Genomic DNA, 24,051 nt, shown 5'->3' on the forward strand with positions numbered 1-24,051 from the left:
AGTAGAATGGGCCAGTCTGGGGCTCTCCAGTGGGCATTAGAAGATTCCCTCAAACTGAAGGAGAGTGTCAGAGAAGCTGGGAGCCCCCTGTTTAATGACCAAGAGGAGAATCCACCCCCACAGCTTCTGCCTCTGCATTTGGAGGCAGATTTAAAGAGTGATTTTCCTTGTTAGTATTCTCCTTGCCATCTGGGTGGGTAGAGCGAGCTAGCACCAGAGAGAGAATTTGGGCAGAGTGGGCGTGTTGATGTTAGGAATGAAATGACAGTTTTCCCCGTACTGTTGTTACATTTCCCCTAATGCCAGAGAAACTCGATTCTAATTGTATTATAGGAATGAATGAAAAATGCTCCAGCAAATGGGGTCAATACTGATGGTTTTGTAGGAAAAATACACGGCAAACTCAAAAAGCTCTTTCTCAAAAAGTAGGGCAGAGGACTGGGCTGGGACAAAGCCTTGGTCAGTGCCTCACCTGGGATGCGGTCATTATGGGGACCTGGGTATAGAAGTGAGGTCAGGACCAAGGCTTCACTGCTGCTGCTCTGTCTGCCTAGAATGAAACAAGAGTCAGGCCGGTGGTGGGATGTGGAAGTCATAGAGCCCAAGCAGGATGGACATGAGAGCACAGTGATGGACTCAGGGAAATTATAAAGGGAATTCGGATGTCAGCACGGGGCTCCAGGAATGGATGAGCAACTTCCCTTTCCAATTTCCATTAGTGGATGTTGGTCAAACTCTTGGAAATGAAGAGCAGGGCAGAAGCACTAAGTGTCCTGATTGCACAGGCACAGGCTCAGGCTCAGTCTTGCTGACTGGGAAGGCAGCTCCTAACCTCCCACCTATTACTTATGTAACTGCCAGGCACTGTCTGCTGAGCTGGTGGCCACAGGCAAGTCCACCCTAGGAAGCCAATCTTGAAAAGCCACTTTCAGGACTGAAGGCTTTTCCTAGGAGCAGACAGGAGAGTTTCAGCAGCAAGATGGAGCATTGTGGCATAATCGGTGCTGGTAGTGATGACACGGAGGGGCAGTAGGCACACAGGCCCGAGTCAAATCTCTGCTCTCTCAAATTCTTCCTCTTTATCCTCATCAGAAGAAAAATCCCAGCTTCTTTCTCTTCATCAGCATCTGCAGAGTCCACGCCCCATGCCAGGTACCATCCCGGTCACTTCACGTACAACTAATCAGCTCCTCACAACAGTCCTCTGTGGTAGGAACCCTTATTTCTCCCAACTTTCTAGCTGTGTGATCTTGGTCAAGTTACTTAATCGCTCTGTAACTCAGCTAGAAAGCGGTAGAACTGGGGTTTATACCCAGGCTGTCTGGCTCCAGAGTCTGCTCTGAATCACTTGGACTAGGCAAGATGTCACCTCTCTGAACCTCAGCTTCCACTCATGTAAAATGGGGACAGTAATACTTACATCACCAGGCACCAGGTAGGGGCTCAATAAATGTCATCTCCCTCCTCCATGGCTTTGGGTCATAACACTCATTCAGTCTTGGCTCTTATTTTAATTTCTCAGAGATCCATGGACCCTCTCCCTGGAGAAACACATGCTACATATATAAACTTACACATACACTCAGCACTTTGCTCACAATTTCAATGGGTTCATGGATCATTTGAAACCCTTACTCAGTCTTTGGACCCATGATGAGTAGTTTCTACCATATGCTCATGTTTATCCATCCAACTTATACTCGTTGCTTCCTATTATGCAAATGTGAGGGATATAGATACAAATGAGAGGTGGTTGCTGCTTGAAGGAGCTTGCAGCCTTGTGGAAGGAGGTGGTCGGTCTGGTACACAAATACATGCATCAGAGTGTTACGTATGCCTTGACGGTCATCATTATAAAGTAAGATGGGATAAAGAGGAGAGGCTGTCTTTTTAGCCACACCTATCTACTGAGTGTTAAAGAGAAATCAGCTACAGACAGATGAATGAAGGGGGACACCTTGGAAGGGTATTTCGACCCAGTAGTTATTAAACGCCTATGATGGCCCACCCACAATGCTGTGCTGCCGGATAGAGGAGAAGTGTCAGAAATAGCTCCTATCCTGGTGGAACCTACATTCTTGGGATGGCACGTCTAGAACACACAAGAAATCATTAGATAACAGCTCAAAGAGAAACGTGATAAACACTAGACAGAGACCAGATAAGCTCAGGCAGAAGAGAGTGCCGTGATCCCTTAGGAGGCTTTGTGGGGGTTTGAGCTGGATGGAAGAGCATCTTTGGAGTTGGGTTAGAGAAGGATCCCTGTCAGCAAAGACATGGAGCTGGGCTTGAGCATGGTGGGGAGCAAGGCGGCTGGTCTGACCACGGTTAGCAGATCTGGGCTAGGAGAAGAGGAGGCGAGAGGCTGGCTGGGTGAGGCAGTTATTAATTTCCTAGGGCTGACCTTACAAAGCACAACAGCCTGGGTGGCTTAAATAGCAAGAATTTACTGTCTCACAGTTCTGGAGGCTAGAAGTCTGAGATCGAAGTATCGGCAGGGTTGGTTCCTTCTGAACGTTGTGACAGCGGGTCTGTTCCAGACCTCTCTCCTAGCTTCTGGTAGTTCTTTAGCTTGTAGCAGTGTAATTCCCTTCTTCACATGGCATTCTCCCTGTATGGGTGTTAGTCTTTTTATTAAAATACCAGTCATGTTAGATTAGGGCTCAGCCTAATGACTGCAGTTTAACTATCTCCCAATAAGGTCTCGTCCTGCAGTATAAGGGGTTAGTTAGGACTTCCACATATGAATTTGAGGAGGACACAGTTCAAACCAACAAGTGGGTGTCAGCCATTATCAGCGCTCTCTTGTTCCTGCCTATCGTGATGGTAAAACAGGGAATGGGAACCAGCTAGCCCGCCATGGGCTTTGTCTCCTGTCTGTGAGAGAATCGAGATCTAGGATCAGGGAACTTGCAAGAGGGAGAAATGATAGTGAGGGGGTGAAGGATCATGCTCAGGGTGCTGATGCCAGATGAGAAGTTAGTAAACCTGGGAGCATTCAGGAGCCAAAGCCCTGCCACTCCTGCCCCTCTACTCCTCCCTCTCCACCCCTCGGAGGCCAGAGAAACTTCAAGTTCACCAGAGCCTGATGGGAACCCATGTGGTGTTAAGAGTCTGTAGGACCCCTCACAAGACATCACGCATGTTCTGGGAAGAGGGAGAACATTGATCTCCCTCCAAAGCCACATTCTTGGAGCCTTATTTCTAGGCACATGGTAGAAGGACACTGGCCTGGGCGTAAAAGTGCTGGCTGTCTCTGCCACTAACTAGCTGTGTAATCTTGGGCAAATCCCTTTGCCTCTCTGGTCACACCATGACATAGGATGGCTCACCTCTGTGCATGGAAGGAGGAAAGGTGAAACAGTGAGTAAGAGGGTCCTGGAAAACATAAACCTTGATACAGATGCAAGTGGCACTATTTTTCTTCTCTTTGCACCATTTGCTCTGCTCCAGAAAAGCCAATACTCAACCCAGAGCTCTTAGCATTCCTTCTAGAACCATCTGTACTAGAGCTACCCACCCCCTCCCATTATCTACAGCTACAGCTGAGTCCTGGTCCCCAGTTGGTTGCCCAGGCATCAGATATTTCCTGAGGATCACTGGGCACAAGCACATTTTCTTTTTTCTTTCTCTTTTCTTATGAGATAGGGCAGTTGGCATCTTTACCTCTTGCCGACAGAGCTCATTTTAAGTCATGTTGTGGAGTTTGAGGCATTTTGGTAAGCTCTGTTCTTTGCAAATATTAGCCTTATCAGACAGGATGGACTAAGTTATGCTGCAGTAACAAACAACGCTCAAATCCCAGTGGCTTAAAACAATGTTTTATTTCTTGTTCATATTGCATGTCCATTGCGGGCTAGGTGGGGCCTGCTCCTTGTCGCTCTCACCCCAGGATCCAGGCTGATGGAGCAGCAACTCTCTGCAACATTGCCGGTTGCCATGGAAGAAAGAAGAGGGCTTTGGCAGGTCTTGAAGGCAGAAGGCCAGAGTATTTAGTGAACAGTATTAATGCTTGTCACAAGTGACGTACAGATGCCACAGTAATCACAATCCACAGTGTTTTACTGAATGCCTGATAACCTAATATCAGAATCACTGGGAAGACTTGTTACAACACCTACTTCTGGGGCTCAGCCTCAGAGTCTCTATTTAGAAGATTTTGGGTAGGAATGGAGAATTTGCATTTCTAACAAGTACCCAGGTGATGCTCATGCTTCTGGACTGGGAACCACACTTTGAAAACCATTGGTCTTCATTATGATAAGGTTGCTGTACTAACAGAGTAAATTGAATAATTGCAAAGTGCCTAGTAGTTTGCTTAACAGGTGCCCCTTAGTATTCTGAGCTTGTCCTAATGAGCAGCAAGCTGCGAGCAGGCCTCAGAGTAGCCAATAAAGAGGAGAACTTGCCTTCCCAATCCTCCTGTCTCCTGTTCCCCTTTGTCAGAGTTTTCTCCATGGGGATGTAACTCCCCTAAATGTCCAAGTGAAAGTCCCTTTCGGTGGCTGTGTGAAATGCCAGCACATACCTCCTGCAGTGTGGAATGGAAAATTAGCCAGAAGCTCCAGGTACGTAGCTGAGGGGACTGGCTGGGCTTTGGCCTCGGTGCCAGGTTGGGGGTGATCAGCGTACTTGGGCACCTAGTCAGGCTGGCCCTCAAGAAGGACTGCTCCCTCCCAGTGGAGTCAGTCTGCAGAGGGGTGGCCAAGGGGGAGCCAGCGGCTGAAGATCTGGGAGACTGGCCTCACTGAGGGAACTTGAGGATGGATACGATTTAACTCCAGTAAACACCTCACTCCATTTTTTGGGATTTAGGTCACCCTGTTTTATTATTGCGGTTATATTATACTGTCAATTATTATTTAAATTTATTTACATGCTTACTGATTTCTTTCCTTCTCATCTCTTCTCAGTCCTTACTTCTTCCTTCTCGATTTGGCTTCATCCTTCTTGAAGGGTCACTTTAGTTCTTTCCAGGAGAGTCTATGAGTGATCAACTCTTATGCTTGTCTGAAAATGCCTTTATTTTGCCCTTCTCTTGAATGATGGTTTAGCTGCCTATGAAATTCTAGGTTTTCGGTCATTTTCTTTCAGCAGTTTGAGAATGTTTTTCCATTGTGTTCTGGACTTTGTCATTGCAGTGCTCTGCAGTTTCCCTAGGATGCGTCTGCATGTGGAGTTATTTTTATTTATACCAGTTGCTTCTCAGAGGTATATGTCTTCCTCAAGCTAAGGATTCATGTCCTTAATCAGTTCTGGAAAATTCTCAGCCATCTCTCTTCAAATATCTCCTTTCCTTTATCCTCTCGGTTCTCTCCTGATAGAGCTCCAAAATGTTAGACTCTCACTCTATCCTCTACCTCGCTTAGGCCTTCGTTTTTCATCTCCTTATCTGTCCATGCTTTATCTCTCCATGCTGCGTCTTGGACAGTTTCTTCAGATCCATTTTTCAAATCCTTTAGTTCTGCTAATTAACCTGTCTGTTGAGGTCTTAATTTCAGTGATGACATGTTTCATGTTTTGTTTCTAAGAGCTCTATTGGTTCTTTTTCAGATCTGCATGTGTTTTTTTTTCTGTAGTATCCTATTTCATTAGGAATTCTAATCCTTCTTTTATCGGTCTAATTATTTTAAACAGATTTATTTTATAGTCTCTTTCAGAGAGTTCTGTCTCGAGCTATATAATTTTGTTAGCTCATGTTCCTAGAGTATCAATTTTTCTGTTTATAGGGACTGCCGATTCTCCCTTATGGTGGATTATTTCCTTATAAAGGCTTTTTTTTTTTTGCTGTGAACTCTTAAACTTTTGCCCCTTCCCCTAAGACTAGGGTTGTAGAAGAGCCCTACATGCACACTAGTTTTGCATTTTCTTACTAGGCGCACTAATAGTTTTCACTTGCTCACAATCAGCCCGCATTGCTAACTTGGTTTGGGATTCCATGCTGTGTGTGATAAAGGCTTAGGTTTTTTTTCCTTTAAAAAAAAGTTGATGTGAAATTCACATTACATAATATTAAACATTTTGAAGTGTACAGTTCAGTGGCATTTAGTACATTGACAGTGTTGTGCAACTGTCACCTCTATCTAGTTCTAAAACATTTTCATCACCCCTGAAGGAGACCCCATGCCCAGTAAGCAGTCATTCTCCATCCCCCATTCCTGGTTTTTTGTTTCTCGTGGGAGAGTTTTTTCCTCATCCAGAATCCCTTGTTTTTTCTCCTAGGCTGGTGGGCAGCATTTTCAAGTTTCCTCTTCATGGAGCTAGCAGCTCCCTTGGCCAAGTCTGCCCCTGCGTGGGTGTTAAACCTCAGGCTACTAGCCAGGTCTGATGCTCCCTGGGCCACTTTTGCTGTAGCAGCTGACCTTCTGTAACTCCTAGGAACCCACTTAAGGATTTACCTTTCATTAGAGCTCAGCTATATAGTTTTAAAATATTTTAGTTATATTTTGGAGGCATTTCTGTAGCAGGAGGGGCCTACCTTAGCACTTTCTGCTATGTCACTGGAACTGCCCCTCTAGTAAGTGGTGGAGTGGGGGGCTTCATAACTACACCCTGTGACATTTAATTCGGTGTTTTCTTGGACTGATTGCTAACTTCCAATAACAAAACAACAGTGTAACGTCTGGCGGTTTAGCCAGCACTTTCAGACTGAAGTGGTGTTACTATTCCTGTCTTTGTACAGTGGAGGGCACAGAAGCTGGGAGGCTAAGTGACTCGTCCACCTGGAATTGAGAGCTCAGCAACCTCCAGCCCTGTGCTTTCCCCTCCTACATTGTGTGTTCTCTTGGCAGGGGGAAACCTGTGGCCAGAAGAGAGAGGTAGGTTCAGACAAGAGGGCAGGTGAAGGGTTTTGTAGAGATAGGAAGGGACTGAAGATAAACTGATTTTATTTAAAAATTTTGCTAAGATGGGTCCCAACAGGTGCCAGGATCAAGGTAGCAATTGGGGGATTGCTGTGTCCGTGTGAGTGCATGCAGAGCTTGGATCCTATCTCAGGGGCTCCCCCAGGGAATCTTGCCTGCTGCCATCACCAAAAATAGTGCTGATGCTATCCCTTGAGTCACCAACACCTGGTGCTGAGCTTTGCTGCCTAGAACAACATCTATCCTTCCATCTGACCATCCTTTCATCAATATTTATTAGATAACAATGCCTCAAAGGCACTGCTGAGTCTTGGGGATAGATGAATTAGAAGTACTTGGTCTAGTGGGAAAAATGTGTTAAAAAAAAAAAAAAAAACTTAAAAAAAATTCCAGCATAGTATGATAAGCACACTTTAAATAAGTAGGCAAGGAAACAGAAGATGTCACCAGGCTGGTGTTGGGGAAAGAATGGCTGTCTAGCTGCCCAACAGGTTCTTACTGAGTGGCTAAAGTTGGTGTAGTCACCAGGATCTGGTCCCCAGTCTCATGTGCTCAGGACATTATTTAGGATGCCCAGAATAGCTGAGTTCCAGTTGATTCACATTGACCAAACTCATAAAATACTGATGCTTAACCTTGGTGCCAAGGAATTCATTTACATTGCAAAATACAACTACCAAAGATTTGTTCTTATCTACTTGTTAGTCCTTTTTAGGCCCTCAATAAATAATTCTTGAATGAGTGAATTCACGATCCAGACCTCTCTAAGGTCGAGTGGGTTCTCTGGACACCACCCCTGGTAGTCCTATTTCAGATTCCTCGTTTCACACTCGAGCACCACCTGTTTGGGAACCACGTGGCAGTGGTTCCACGCATTCTGCACCCACAGCCTGTGGGCCCCTCTGCCACTCTGTCCCACTGGTTGTGTCGATGCCTTGCCTGTCCATTGAGTCCTTTCAAAAGTGAGTTCCTGAAGCAGAGGAATCATGTATTCTACATGGGTAATTCTCAGGGCCAGGCACAGTGCCTGGCACTTAGTGCTGAACAATTGTTGAGTAGAAGAATAAATAAATAAAATAGACTCATACCCCAAATACCGAGACACCTCAGGGAGAACCACTAACTCTGTCTGGGGTACTGAAGGGCAGGGGAAGTAAAGATGACTCCTTGAAAGTTAGTTTCGATTCTGAACGGTGAGTAGGAACTTGCCAGGAGACGCAGTGGTTAAGACAGCATGGGTGTGAAGGCCCCTCCTTCGCCGTGTGACCCTGAGCACATTATTTCACCTCTTTCTACCTTGGCTTTTTTCTTTTGTAAAATTCGATGAGGCTGTATTGAGTAGCCACCTTTTTGGGCTGTCATGAGTTACCACGTAGAAAGCGTTTGGTACAGAGCGTGGCACATAGTAAGAACTTGGTAACTGTTAGTCACTGCTGTTTGTATTATTTTTGTGAGGGAGGGCATTCTCTGGCAGAGGGGACAGCCTGAGCATAGAGGAGATGTGGGAAAGAGCAGACAGGATCAGGACACTGCCAGCAAGCCACTGAGGCTGGAGCATGGGAAGAGTGAAGGAGAAAGTCGGGGTAGAAGGGGCTGGGGTGGGGCTGGGCCCTCATCACCACACTAAAGAGCCTGGACAACGTCATGAGATCATTGAAGTGTTCCAGCAACCAGTGACATGCTCCTGGTGGTGTCAGGGAGCTGTTGCTCTGGGAGCAGCAGCATGGAGGACTGTCAAAGGGGTGAGAAACAAATTAGGAGGTGTTTGCAGAGACAGGTGAGCTGCAGACGTCTGTGCTCAGGCACATTGGTCATGGCGGGAGAGGAGACCTGGGGTCTCCTGGCTGGCTGCAATTGCTGGCCTAGCCTAAAACTTCCCTGCTAGGCCTTTGCCCCACCTGCAGCGAATGCCAGCAGGGTCCCGGGTGCTGACACAGACGAGGAAACATCTTAGTGCTGCTTCTTAATTACCAGCTGCAGCTGTAATTAAACCTCTGCTATCCGGACTGAGCAGACTCTGAGGAGAAGCCTTTATTAGTGTCAGAGTAGTCAGGCATTATGCAAGTCCCTTCCTGGGTGTCCTAGGCCAGGTAAAGCCTGTGAAGGTGCTGACCTATCCCCAGCCTAACTCCCCATTTCTTTATGGAAACTTCCCAAAGACCCTCCACTTTCCATCTTTTGAATTTCAACATCTATGGAATGCCATTTCTGATTTCTGGTCCCTGTCGGATATTTGATGCTTCTCTGATGTTCTGACTGTGCCGAAAGCCCCACGTGGCCTGGCCTCAGCTAACTCTGTGACCCATCTCCACCACTCGCTCCCTCTCCCATTGGCCTCCTTGCTCTTTCTGCATACGCCTCACATTCCCACCTCAGCACACAGGAAACCTTGTGTGCTGTTTCCTCTGCTTACTTCCCCCAGATATCCATGTGGTTCACTCCCCCTCATTTCTCAGTCTCTTCCAAATAGCAGTTCCCTCCCTGACTTCTTTGTGTACCCCCTTATTCTGTTTGTTTGTTTTTTTTTAAATTAGCACTATTACTACCTGACATAGAGCCATAGAATATATATATGTGTGTGTGTATGCATGTATGTGTATATATGTATATATATACATATATATGCACACATGTATATATATACATATATACATATGTGTGTGTATATATAGATAGATAGATAGATAGATATACATAAAATTTTCTGTCTAAATTCCCCAAGTGGAACAAGGAACTTCGATTTGTTCTAGCTGACACTTCTATTCCAAAGACAGTATCTGGCATACAGGAGGTGTTCAATAAATGACAAATGAATGAGTAAACAAATAAATGAACTATATGCTCCTAAGTCCAGGCGCACCCTTTAAAAAACATATCATATGATCTACAGTGTCTCACAATGTGCCAGGCAAAGAGAAGGGACTCAGAAAATACTGAGATACCACCAGTTTGTTCCAATTTGCCTTGTCCCCCACCTCCATATTTTTTGACTCTTCCTCCACACCTCCCACTGCTGCTCACTCCGAATACTGTACCCTGGTTCCCCTGTGCTGTGACTCATCCTTTTGTATTTCACTTCCCCGGGTCCCACTGCAGTCTGTAGATCCTCTTGACCCACCCAGGCACCTGAATTCTTCACACTCTCCATGACTTCGTACAGGCTGCCCCTGCTTCTGAGAATCCTGGTCTCGTTCTCTCCAATTTCTGCCTAATGGCTCTTGGAGACTCAGAGCAAAGCTGCATGGTCTCTGGGAAGCCCAACACCTCCCACCTGATCTGAGTCCCTTCCACCCTGACTGTCCTTACAATTGTCAACTCATTCTCTCTCCCTGAACAGTAGGCTAATTGAGGGCCCAGACTACGGGGCACTCTATATTTCTAGTGCCCAACACGGGGCCCAGCAGAGACATCTGCTTTGTGCAGCCAGGTCAACTGGAAGGATATGTGGACTGGATTTTCCTGGGGAGCCTCAAAGGACACCCAAAGGAGTAGTCTCTGGGAAGGCTACCTGACTCAGAGTGGAAGGTGGCCTGACTCAAATAGGACCCTTGTCCCCACTCCCCCAACTCCCTCAGGTTCCCAGAACCCTTCCCAGAGTCCTGCACTCCATGTCACACCTGTGGGGATTCATCTATGGGGCTCTGCAGGGACTGAGCCCCCTGTCTCAGAACCCAAAAGGCCAGCCCTGTGAGCTGGAGCCGAGCCAAGGTAGTGAAATTCCTCATGCAAAGCCTCTTGATTTTTTTAGCTCCTTCTTCCCTCCTGGCTCTTGGCCTTTGTAGCAGAGAGGTTTCAAAAAGTGATTATTAATGGGGTTTTTCAGATAATGGACACTCTAGTCCCCAAGTCTCCTCTAATGCTTGCTCTTTGACTAAGAGAAGCTGCGTGGCTTCAGTGAGGGGGGAAAGCGATGACAGAGCCTCCTCTGCCTCCCAATGGCCACTTCAGTGCTCTTGTCTTTGAAGAACTCTGATCAGCTTCCCATCAAGTGGATGGGGCCTGGCTTGAGCTGGACACTCCTCATACCATGTTGGTTGGGCATTGGCCAAGACTCATGGAGGGCCTGAGTTCCAGGTCCCCCCACCTTGTTGCAGGTACACATCCCACTGTCTCCACCTTATCTGTACCTGGGCTAAGAATGAAAATATTTAACTACTATAGGTATGGCACTCCTAGCAGTAGGTTAGAATGGAATAGGACCCTGGAGGCCTCTCGAGCTAGGGGTTAACCCTGTAGGTGCTAGGGGCAGGTGTAGGGGCAGGAGTGGTAACCACCCACCAACCAGAATAGTAGTATTTAGTTTTAACATTTAACAGTGCCCTTCTTCTCAGTCTAAGTCTTGGCCTGAACTGGAGCATCTGAGTCTCGTCTGCCCTGGAGATTTGTTATATTTGAACCTCTGAGGAAGGAGAGTCCCAACCTGAGCGTCTGGCTGTGTGTATGTGTGTGTGGATGCTGCTTCCAACCCATGTCTATGCTGTATGTTGTACCAGACAATGTAAAGGTCAAGAGCACAGACTGCTGTAATTGTCCTGTGTGACCGTGGGCAAATTATTTAGCTTCTCTGTGCCTCAGTTTACTCAATGGAAAATGGGGTAGCATTAGTACCTTTCTTGTGGGGTTGTTGTGAGGATTAAATAAGTGAGTGTATGTAAACCAGCACATAGTAAGTGCTATGTGTCAGCTTTTATTATTATATATGAACAAGTGTATTCATGAGTGCTAGGTTTCCTTGTGTGCAAAGAATACCCCTATTATGTGTTGTGTGTGCACATTGCACGCTCGCTGTATGTGTAAACTCGCTGTATGTATATGTTGCATGTCCGCCTATGAAAAGGGCCCCCATAACCTGTGTACCAGGTGCATATCTGCATACTGTGTGTTTGGAGTTTGTGTTTTCACATCTCCCTCGGGTCTCCTGAGAGTCACTTTCCCTATCCTTTCCCACTTCTCCTTTTCAAGCAGCTGGTGGTGCCCAATTGTCACCAAGGGAACCAGAATCAGATCTTTGCTCTGCATGGGGTGGGAAGAGGGAGCTGAATGACACCATCAATCTTGTTCCGGGTTGGAGGTATACCTGGAACCAAGGGCAGAAGCCAGGGAGGCCTCCTCCCGCCCCTGGCCAGAGAACTACCCCTCTGGCCATCTTTACCCTGGGTCGAACCTAGAGGAAGGAAAGGAAAAGTCCTAAATCAGGCAGACCCCATCCCTTTGGTGTGGCCAGGTGGAGGGACCAAGGACTTGGCCTCTATTTATCCGAAAGGTTCCATCCACCAACAAACTGTGGAGGCCTGATAGTAAATCAGCAGTGAGTGTGATTTAGAGGACTCTGTTTGCTCAGCTAAGCTTTTGGCAAGGTAAGTGCATAAGCTGCAGAAAATCTCTTTGAAATAGCCGCAGGGTTCAAACGCCCTTCAGTCTTCTATAAAGGATTCTCAGAATTATATGGACTAGATTTGTATCTCTATTGCGTAAAACCATTTTAATGCCTGCTCTCTGGGCTTTGAGAATAAAATCACCAGACAGACCTTTTGTTGGCTGGCCCCTCCAACACATGGTAATTGAAGATTTCCCTTTAAAAGTGTGTCAGGTGGAAAGAGCTCCTAATTTATTAAGTGGAGGGGCCTTTGTTAGGGAGACTGATGCTTTGTTCAAGCTGTCCTTTTTAATCTTGTTTTTGTACAATGGACTTACATAAAGCACTACCAGACGATTTGATTCTGGAAAGGCAAGAAGGGCAGGACCAGGCCTTGCAGAAGGAGACTGAGCAGGGGCTGCCTTTCCTCTTCTGTCTGCCTCTCTTCCTCTTGCTTTTCTCTTCCCTCTTCTGGACTCCCACTTGTGTCCATGGGGCAGGCACAAGCCCCAGGACGAACTGTGGCTTCGTGGCCACAGCCGCCCTTGTCTTTTTCTAATCAGATCACACCCTCCTTTTTAATTGCCTCTCTGCATGGAAACCCCAGAGGCAAGACCCAGGTTGGGGGCTACTTCTGTGGGTTGCTGGATTTGAATCTAGCTGAGGTCTTCCGCCCCAGTCCAGTGCCATCTGGTGCCTTATGGGATGGTTTTGGTTGGAGGGGCTCCACATCCCGGGGCACTAAGCAACATTTGTTGTCTGAGAGTCCACCCCCACACTGACTTCTGGCTCTGAGAAGGAGGTCACTGTACCCTGGTTGAGAGGACTTGGGTTCTGCCTCAAACAAGGAGCCACCCTCTTGGTGCTTAAGGCCACTGTTGTGCTGTCAGATGTGAGCCCTGACATAGCTTTCAGAGAAGGAATTCTCATCACCCGGTCGGCTATCATCTCGCTGTGTGATCGGGTGCAGGACCCTACCTTTCCCTCGACCTCATTTGTAATGCCAGAAGACCTATTAACTCTGCATTTCCATGAAATAGGAGTTCTAGTGATGGTGACTGTGGTACAGAGGTTTTCTCGTTTTGAAGTCAATGGGCAAAGTTAACATGAGACCAGTGGCATGGTTTAAAACTAAAACAGGCAATTGCGGTTCTTAATGAAAGGAACTGGAGGAAGAACCAGATAGATGCCATGCGATTGGCAAAGAATCATGAAGCAGATCTTTGGAAATGCTGTTTGGTTTCTTTCAAGGTGGTGGATGAGAGGTTCAACTTCCCAAGGGCAGGACAACTTCTTCCTGGCCTGTGACCCCAAAGGGGCTGGCACATGCCTTTGAAGTTTTTCCTAAAGACTTGACTCCTTGGCCATGGTGTGGCGGGGAAGGGAGGAGCTGATGAGGACCCCAGACACAGCAGAGGAGCTTTGGGCACAGGAAGGCCATTTGGAACACATTTTATATAGCAACCTCCTCTGGAGGGTACTCGCCTTCACGAAGAGAGGGACTCACGTTTTTATTGTCAGATCTTCACATATATTATTTCATTTTATCCTCAAGATGGCTTTCCAGGAACTGTTTCTCTCTTTTCAATGGTAAAACTGAGACTCAGACAGCTAGTAAGTGGCAGAGCCAGGTTTCCAGTGTATTGATAATGGAGGAAGCCAGAGCTGAGAAGTCTACTGGAAACTTAAGTTTAAAAGAATGGGGCCCCACCCCGGGCTAGGGTCTCCTTGTCATCAGTGCTCAGGCTCAGTGAGGTAAAAGGGCCCTACTTTGCACTTTGACTAGCTGAGTGAGTGACTTAGATGCATTCCTCTCCTCTTGGAGTTTCTCTTTCCTTGTCAACAAAAATAAGTGTGTCAACCCTGTCCTACAAGACAGTGTGACAGGGCTTTGTAATCACCAGCCCCTGCTGATCCTCACCTAGCCCATCTGGCAATAGAAATAACAATCTTCTCTTTCTTCTCTTCTTCCCCGCACTGTGCCCCCTTCATCTTTATCCTCATCATAGCTAACACTTACATAGCGCAAATTATATGCTAGGATTCATTTCTGTATTAACTCATTTAATCCTCACAACAACCCTGTGAAATAGGTACTATTAACATGCTCATTTAGTAGATGAGAAATGGGAGTCCCAGAATGGTTACATAACTTACTCAAGGTCACACAGCAAAGAAGCAATACAGCTATAAGTCAAACCCAGGTGTGTGGTGTGAGTTCTGTGCTCATGATCATTCTGTTACAGCCAGTGACCCATAGGCTCAGCTGCTACAAGATCACCTTCAGAAGCTTGTATGCCTGGTATTTCTGGAGGTTGAGAGTAGGTAGTATTTAGCTGATAGGATATCAGCTACCTATCAGACCATTGCTGTGTGTGGTCACCTTATACCTCAACATGACCATTTGTCCTGCTCAGTTCCCATTCTAGTTCCTATTTCCTGCTGGGATGAAGCCTGGCCTGGGAAACCTTGCGATTTATTCTCTCTGTGCCTCACTTTCCTCATCTGTGTAATGGGGATGATAATAGTGCCTTCCACTGAGGCTTGTGAGGATTAGATGAATAAATTCATGTAAAATGTCTGGAACAGTGCCTGGCACACAGTAAGCACTTAATTGTCAGCTCTTGTTATCAAGTATGGCAGGGTAACACATAGAGAACTTCCTCGCTAGGTCAAAAGCAAAAGGAATGGAAGGAACCAAGGGTTGGGATGTAGGGTACACAGTTCCCCCGACCCTGACTTCCTAAAGAAAATGTTCAAAACTGTCAGAAAGGAATGGCAAATAAATATTAATGAGCTCAGAGTATATGTCACAGAAATGAATTGGAGCCTTTGAGCGTGCAGGAGATCAGCTTGGTAAATGGCGAGGCACTATCACTCAGGGCTTTGCTTGGCCCAGGAGGGCGCATAGACTGCATTTCCACCAAGAGAGTGAAGACAGTCTACATCTGCATCATCAGGGCCCTGGAGTTCAGCCTGTGATGTCCTAGAGGGAAACAATGATTCAGAACCCTACAGAGGGGTCCCCCAAAGAGAGGTCAGGACACTGCTTGCCGGTGACAGAGAGTGTCTCTGCCCTCTGGTGCTCTTTAATTTCCACTGAGGAGGTCAGCACATACCTAAATCACGAGCTAATCTTAAAGGTCTTTGTTAATAACTGTACAAGTCAAATGGTGAAAGGTGTAAGGTTTATCTGTCTCCATCTGTCTGTGCTGAAACGAGCCTCTGTCAAAGGCAGACAGTACAGGTTCTGAAGGTCACTTCCAGCCTGGAATTCCTGGGTGGGGTGAGGGCTTGCCCTGCCCAGAGGAATGATGAGCTGACTTCTGGGTAGTCTCTCTCTCTCTCTGATGGCAGACACTTCTTTTGAGTAGAAGGCAAAGCTAGCATGCTTTGCCCACCTGTATTTAACTTGCTGGAGCTTGAAAACATCACTCTGACATGTGTACAAACCATGCGTGGAACAGCACGGACACCTCCGCTGGAGGTCTTAATTACCTGCTAAGAACAAAAGACGGTTTTAAGATCTGAGAAGCTGCCTGTGGAAGTGCTTCATTTCTCAGAGCAGGGTGCAGGGTAAGGGGAGCCATATGGCCCAGTGGTGGAACAGCTGTCTCTCGAGAAGGAACAGTTCGAGAGTTTCCACCATCTGGGGGAATTACGAGACTTGCAATTTTCATGCATATGTTTTGGCAAGCCACCAACACAGCAGTCAAGGGGTGGATGATGGAGCAAGATAGAATGTCCCTGTGCCCTGTGTGCCCTGGCCCATTGCATGGCTATCCATCCCCAGAAACCATGACTCAGCAGCCACCTCCTTGCCAGGCTGCCCTGGCCAGAGCCAGCCTCTGAGGTCCTGTGGGCTGATGCCCTGTCAGCTCCTCCGGGATCCCTACCACCTCCACTATGCAGACGGGCTTTCCACTTCCTCCAGAAAACATACATATCATTCATTTAACCATGGCCTCCGCTTACCTCTTTGACAGGGCTGGGAAAATCTAGTTGAAGAGTGCTTAGTGGTTTGAGGCTGTTATATTTTCTCTGCTCTATGATCCGTGTTAGGTTAAAAGGGCCAGGGCTGCTTTTCCTTCCCACGGAAGATAACTCATCCTGGACAGGCTCCCTCTGGGAGAATTAAAGGTGATGAGGGACTTCTGATTGGCTGGAATCCTTAATATTCTTCCCCCCCAAGTGGCCCTTCTCTGTTCTTAGCTCTCCAGCTGGTCGGAATGATGAACATATTCCAGTGCATTCTCATTCCAAATGCTAGCTCTTTGCCTCTGCACGTGCTGCACATCCTGGTGAGCAGAAGGAGAATGATGTGATGGGGTCTGTGGTGTGCCAGCACCATGGTGGTGCACCCCCTCCATCTTCTGGCAGGGTTTTGTGGTGGGTGGTAGTATTCTCAGTTCACAGATGCTGCAGAAGCAGAGAGGTGCTTAGGCTAGGAACTAGCAGAGAGATTTTCAAACTTAGGTCTGTTTGACTCCGAAGGCAAGGCTCTTTCCTGGGAATGCAGACCTGGACAGAGGCAGATCTGCCAACGTGCCGTTTGCTGAGGGCATGCTTCCTAGGAAAACAGGCCAGGGATTTTCATGTTAAAGAAATTTCCCTGGGTGATTGCCTGGTTTCCAGAAGGTTCCTGCTAGACTGTGAGTCTGTTACCTGAGGAAGTAACACGTTAATCTCCATGTTCCCCAGGATGGAGAAAGGTTGATATAAGTGACAGCTGAGGGGAGACCTGGGAGGAGATAGCAGTGCCCTCTCCCCTTAAAAACTTGATCTGAAGCCAACTCTGCCCCACCTCCTCACCACCCCATGTATCTTGTTAGGAGGGTACCTTAACTTGAGTCTCCACAATCCGGACATAACAGTCGATCTAAGTGAGTTGGCCCAAGTCCACTGCCAGGGCATCCCAGCAGGAAGAGAGCATGGCCTGTGGCTCCCTCATACCCTAGCTTGTGGGGTGGCACACAGCATTAAGCAACCCCCACCACCCAGCCAGAAGAACAAGGTTCCCCAGAAGCCTGGGACAAGCACTGAGTGTCCTGCTGTTTTACCTACTCTTGGGTGATTACATCATTGTCAACCTGTTCTCCTTGCTTGACCCCCTCAGGGAGGTTGCCCTGAAGGCCTACAAGGCAGGGTTTGGGTCTGAATGTCTCCATGGGGCCAACAGGCAGTTAGAAGGGTTTCTTTACTATTTTAGTGTCTGCCAGGAGGGACCTTGGAGAAGTCAAAATCTCCTTTCCCAAAGGAGGCTGGCGGCCTTGCCCATTAATCTACAGCAGCAAAAGGGCTGATTCCAGCCTTCGGGAGCACTTTCTTTTGGTTCTCCTGCCCCAGAGTCAGCAAAACCTGGGAATGGGCGAACAGATCCAAGTCCAATGGGCCTTTGGTGTTGATGCTGCCTTGGCAAAGGCCACTGATCAGTGAGCTTGGAAATGAGAACTTCTTTCCTGCTTGGCTTCCCACTTCTGCCACCTCCACTTCCTTCTCCTTCATGAATTTCCTTCTCCTTCATGAATTTCCCTTTTCCTTCAGCGAGGCCATTCTCTTGTTATATCCACTGAGAAGGGAGGACCAGAGAGGACGATTGCATCAAATGACTTTCAGAGGCAGCCGGGAGCTGGCACCCAGTTCTTTAGCTGCTTCCCTCTTCTTTGGGTCCAGCTGAAGCCTCCTTCCAGCTGCACCTCTGTTCTCCCCACATGAGGGCTCTTATGTGCTGGAGGAAGCAGGACCCTTTGGGAGATGGCTTTTTAGGTAGCTGCCCCAGCACCGCAGGCCAGACTTTTGGAGATATGTGTTAGATTGCTCTCAGGTGGTGGAAGGAGGGGAGGATGGACCGAGGGACATGGGGCATCACGGAACTCACACACTTAGAGTTGGAGTTTTCTGATCTTCAGCGATGTCATTGGGAGAGCAAGGGCCAAAAGTGAAATGAAATGGAGTAGCTAAGGCTCAGAGCTGAATTGTGAGACCTAGAACTCTTGGCATCAAGTACAGTGGAGGTGGTGGGCCTGTGGATCTGGAGACATGGGGCTAGCTCCTGATCCTTCTCTATACCCAAATCAGGGAATCACGCATTCCCAGGGTTAGGTGAGACCTTGCAGGCCATGGACCCTGGACGTAACCTCTCTGAATACTAATCTCTATCTCGGCCCCTGGGCCATCATTTACACACTTTTGATGTGTGTATGGATATGTAAATGGAGCCACAGAGACAGTTGTTCAGGCTTAGTTTGATTACTTTAGTTGATAGGGAACTCACCCTTTCATAAGGGAGCCCAGGTTGGCTTGGACTGCTCTCAGTGAGACAAAGATATCCCATAACAAGTCTCTCTTTATCACATAACAGTTTTTTAGATGTTTAATAAACTGTGCTTTACCTGTTCCTTCCCCCATTTTCTTTTCCAGGCAAAGTATCATTTGTTGATTTAGCAATTTTCAAGCACCTCTTATGCGCCAGGCTCTGGACTAGGTGATGGAGAGACAGGAATTTATAAAATAGACATGGTCTTTCACTCGGGAGCTCATAGCCCAGCACGGCATCATTCCCAGACTTCTCTACCCTTCTCTTAAATAAAGGAAGGGCTGCAGGACTGGCTGGATCAGGGAAGAGGTGACAGCCCTGCTTTGCTCTCCATACTTCCGTTAACCCCTATGTGAAGCAGGAAAGGTCACTTAGTCTTCCTGGGTACCATCCTGAGGATAGCAGCATTTGCCTACCTACTCACAGGGTGTAGGATCCAACATGAATTGGATTTTTACTTTGTTACACACAAATGCAAGGTGTTATTTACATCCAATCTCATGGAGGGGGCAGGAAAAAATCGTGTGCATTTTGGTAGTGTCCTTATGACAGTATGACAGTAATTATTGTACTTTTTCAGAAAGAGGGTCATCCCTTTAACGAACATTTACTGTGTGCCTGTTCAAAAGGCTAAAAAATGCATTCATTTACTTTTTGTAGGCAGCACGTTTTGAGTACTTATTGTGCTCAGTGCTGGGGCCAGTGGGTAGATGTTCAGGGGTGAACAAAAGAAATGGAGTGTCTACCCAATGAAGCTAATAGCCTAGTGAGAAGCTTTCAATAATCATTCCCCAAATTAAGAATGACATTTTCGATGGGGACCATGAAGGAAAAGGACATGGGGTGATGAGAAGCATTACCGATGGGAGAATAGGAAAATCGGGAAAGGATTTGGAGCTGAGAACTGAAGGATGAATAGTGAAACCTGGGGGTGGGGAGGGAGCTCCTGGCAGGGGAACTGCCTGGGTAAAGATTCAGAGGTAGGACTGAGCTTTATGCATCTAAGAAACTAGAAGATAGTAGAGAACAGAGGGCTGCGGGGGTACGGCAGGGGACGTGGCAGGGGATGGGAAAGAGGAGGTAGATGGGGCCAGATTCCATGAGGCTCTCAAGAGTATAGAACCTCTGGCCTTGGCATCACCAGCTGGACTGGAGCCAATGCAGGTAAGAGTCTGGAGAGAGCTCGAGGGTGTGCTCTGCCCTCAGGCTGCCAGGCCATTTGGGCTGGAGAGTGGTGGCTGCTCTGCACACTCTCGCTCCAGGGCTCAACTCTTCCCTTTTTGGGAACAAGACTCATGCTGTGGGGTGCTGTCCCATTGGCTTCTGACTCCCTTTCTAGTATGACTTTTCCAGGGTATTCTGGTACCTCTGTGCCCAGCTAAAGGAGGGACTGAGTTCTCGCTATGACTCTGCTATTAACTTGTGTGAACTGCCTCCTGTGAGCTGCTTGGGGTCCTCATCTATCTCTACCTGACAAATAATCCTGGCTGTGAACTACAAGTAGGGAGAGGAGCAGAAAAGCAAGAGAGATCATGGGAAATAAGGGCCTTTGCAAACTGTAAAGTGCTAGATGCTATAAGGTGATTCTGGTAATTAAGACCTGCCCTCATGTTCTCTTCCACCCCCTTCCCTTCGCCAAGGCCACCTTTACCTAAAGTACCTGCCAGCTGTTGTTCTTATAGGCATGTGGGGAAACAAGGCAGCTGGCAGTTGAGTTGCCCTACTAAATAGTCATTTAGCTAGTAAGTGATGGAGTCAAAATCTGAACACAGAAACGCCAGCTTTAGGGCTGACAATCTAACCACTAGCCAGTCCTACCACACCTTGTATTTTCTGGAAAGTATTTGTTATCCTACCTGTATCCTATCTTGTTATCTTATCTGTTGTTCTATCATGGTAAGGAATGTATCATCATCCTCATTTTCCAGATGAAAAAATTAGGGCTCTGAAAAGCCTTCATCCAAGGTCACACAGCCCTGTCTCATGACTTTGGATTGGGTGATCTTGCCTTCCTAGAGGCCTTAGTCTGGGCCAGGAGGAAGGTAGAACAGGGCCCTGGGGCTGTGTTTGCAAGTAGGTGTGTAGGGAGCCACAGAAGCAGGCAGGCTGTAGCCCTGACTGCTGCCTTCCAAAGCCTTTTTGGACTCCATGGCAACCCACACGCCACACTCTGGGTCTGATCTTGTTTCTTGTTATTTTGGTAAAATATTTTGTCAAGAGCATGACTTTTGTGCCCCCTGTAGGTGCTCTGGGACAGAAGATAGAAGAAATGTTATTTGTGTTTAAAGGCTAAATTACTTGTCACTTTCTATACTTTTCTGCCCCCAGGGGAAAAAAAGTGTCCTGCCGTTTTAGGCTTTCTGGTTTCTGGAAGCACATGTCCTCAGGCACCAGAGGAGGCAGCAGTGCTCTGGCCTCTCTCCCGGCCAGTTGGTCCCTTGTGAGATACAGGTTTTGGATCCCCATCCCAGCACAGCTCCCGGCCTGGGCCTTATAGCAAGGTCTGTGTGATGGTCCTCAGACCAGCAAGTGTCCCCCTGGCCACTGTGTAATGCCAGGCTCTGGGCTTTGTCTATGCAGCAGAAGCAGCATCAGACAGGGGTCTCTGCCCTCCAGTATCTGATAGACCAGCCGGTAAGATGAGCCCCGACTTGTGAGGCAATAATTAATCATGCCAGCTGCCCTAGGAGGCCGGCCAAGAGAATGCTGCAGGTAATGAGAGAGGCCATGTCAAGTGCCAGAGGTGTGGGACCAAGAGATCTTAATTCTCCGCCAGCTCAGGTGTGGGTGAACTTGAGCAAGTGCCTTCAAGTCTTTGAGCCTCATTGTCCCCATCTGTGAAGTGGGTCTAATGACCTGTCTTGCCTACCTTTTGGGAATATTGGGAAAGCAAATGAATGACAAACATGAATATGCTTTAGAAATTATAAAGTGCCAGATGAATAGTAACTATTATGGGCTTGGAAAATTCAGAGGCAGCAGTCGGTTTTGTCTTTCTTCAATTCCTCCTTCCCTCCCTCTTTTTCTTCCATCCTTTGCTTCCTTCATTTCTGCAAATACCTAACAAATTTCTTCCCTTTGTAAATATTATGCTAGGTGGCAGGTCAGGATTGCGGGACAGAGCAGGACACAGATAAAGGTCCACCTTTTAAGGGGTTTGAGATAGTTAGAAGCCAGGTGTCACCAGAACTGTGATACAAAGTAGAGTGTGCCACCTCCCTGCCAGCTGGGGTTCCCGGCAGGATGTATCAAGAGCAGGGGCATGGGCTGGGCCTTGAAGGAAGGGTGGGAAGGTGGATGGGCAGCAAGAGAGGAAGGATCCTCTGACATTCCAAGAGAATGTTTGCTGCACTGTGGAGTGCAGAGAGGAAGGGGTTCAGGGACCCAAAGAAGGTGATCACGTGTCATCACACTGCTGGCCTGGCTGGAATGCAGCGTCCTCTCAACAGTTAATGCTGACCAATCTGGGGTCTCATTAGCTCCCTTCCCTTCTGGCTCTCCTGGGGCCCAAAATGACAGAACCAGCCTGGCGCATGCTGCAGCCTCTGCTCCCATTCCTCCTCCTCCCTCCTTCTGTCCCAGCCCATCCCCTGGAAAACTAGCAGCACTGAGATGGAAGGAAGAAGGAAGCTTGTGCCTAATGAGCCTGGGCCTGAGGAGATGCTTCGAGCAGGGCTGTGAATTAATTAATTAATGAAGACAAAGTGGAGAAAAGGAAAGTGAGGGAGTAAATGAGAGGTGAGGGAGAGAAGGGAAAAAACATAGGAAGGAGGCAGGGAGAAAGGAGGGGACAAAAGAAGGGGGCCATCTTACAAGATTACATTGATGACAGTTGGAATGAGGGAGAACAAGGGTCTTATTTTGAAAAAACAAAACAAAACAAAACAACAAAAAACCAATATTCCTCTCAGAGTGATACAGGAGTAAACGTCACCTCAGAGAATCTGTGTGGTTGTGTTTTATGGGGCCTTGAGGTGTGCTGAGACCAGCGGCAACTTGATGCAGCCTCCGCTCTTTCTCTGCCGGCCTCACCCCTCTCCCAGGCCCTGCGGTGACCCTGGGGACCTGCTGTTGGCCTGGGTTGGCCTGGGCCAGGGGAGACTCCTCTGGCCCTAACTCAGCAGCAGAACGGACCTTCTGGCAGTGGCTAAGTTTTGGCTCCATGACTCAAATAAATGTTCCTCACAACTTATCAGTCCTGAGCCTTGTTCCCGTAGGGCCCCACTGTGATAACAGTTACTCTAGCATGGGATTAATAAGTTTGACACTAATGTGTTTCCTCTCGCAGTGGATTCTTCTGTATGTTAAGAGAGGCCTTGGGCAGTGTGTGCCTTATTTTTTGTAGTTTTAGTGGTATTTATTTTCTGCACAGTTAACATGTTCCCTTGGTTTAATATATAACAGTTATAAAGAAATAGAAAAAGCATTTCCCCCAGTTTCCCCTTCCTGAGGAAACCAATGTTGCTAGATTTCGTGCATCTTTCCAGATATACTTTATGAATATATAAGGAAATATGTTTATGCATTCTTTCTCTATACTTTTTCTTTCCGTTTTATTGAGATATAATTGACATACCGTACTGTATAAGTTTAAGGAGTACAGGGTGACTTGACTTACATATATTTTAAAATGATTACCAATAAGTTAACATCCCTCATCTCATATAGATACAAAAAGAAAAAAGAAAAACAATTTTTCCTTGTGATGAGAAATTGTAGGATTTACTGTCTCAGCTTTCAAATATACCACACAGCAGTGTTAACGACAGACGTCATGTTGTATATCACATCCCTAGTACTCATTTATCTTATAACTGGACGTTTGTATCTTTTGACCAGCTTCTTCCATAACCACATATCTGCTCTCTTTTTCTAGAAGTTTGATTCTTTTTTTATTTTTTAGATTGCACATACAAGTGAGATTATAAAGTATTTGCCTTTCTCTGTGTGACTTATTTCAATTAGCATAATGCCCTCAAGGTCCATCCATGTTGTGGCAAATGGCAGGATTTCCTTCTTCATGTGGCTGAATAGTATTCTATTGTATATACAGATAGTCCCCAACTTAATAATGGTTTGACTTATGGTTTTTCGACTTTATGATGGTATGAAGGCAATGCACATTAAATAGAAACTGTACTTTGAATTTCGAATTTTGATTTTTATCCCAGGCTAGTGATGTGTAGTAAGGTACTCTCTTATGATCTTGGACTGTAGAAGTGAGCCACAGCTTCCAGTCAGCCATGTGATCATGAGGGTACACAATTGATAGTCTATAGTATACTGTGTTGCGAGTGTTTTTTGTTTTTGGTTTTTTTTTTGAATATTGTGTTTTGAATACATTTTAGGTAGGCTAGGCTGAGCTATGATGTTTGGTAGGTTATGGTTTTCGACTTACTATGTTTTCATTTTATGATGGATTTATCGGGATGTAGCCCCATCGTAAGTCAAGGGGCATCTCTGTATACCACATTTTCTTTATTCGTTCATCTGCTGATGAACACTTAGGTTGTTTC

At 46.9% G+C, this 24,051-nt stretch overlaps 1 protein-coding gene across 1 annotated transcript in view; it reads left to right on the forward strand.

The window, feature by feature from the left end:
• Nucleotides 1–24,051, forward strand: part of MEGF11 (multiple EGF like domains 11) — a 325,200-nt gene that overhangs the window by 117,994 nt on the left and 183,155 nt on the right. The gene's annotated exons all lie outside the window — the stretch shown is intronic.

The sequence above is a fragment of the Pteropus alecto genome, unplaced genomic scaffold, assembly GCF_000325575.1.
Source record: "Pteropus alecto unplaced genomic scaffold, ASM32557v1 scaffold86, whole genome shotgun sequence".
In the NCBI taxonomy this organism is placed as follows: Eukaryota; Metazoa; Chordata; class Mammalia; order Chiroptera; family Pteropodidae; genus Pteropus; species Pteropus alecto.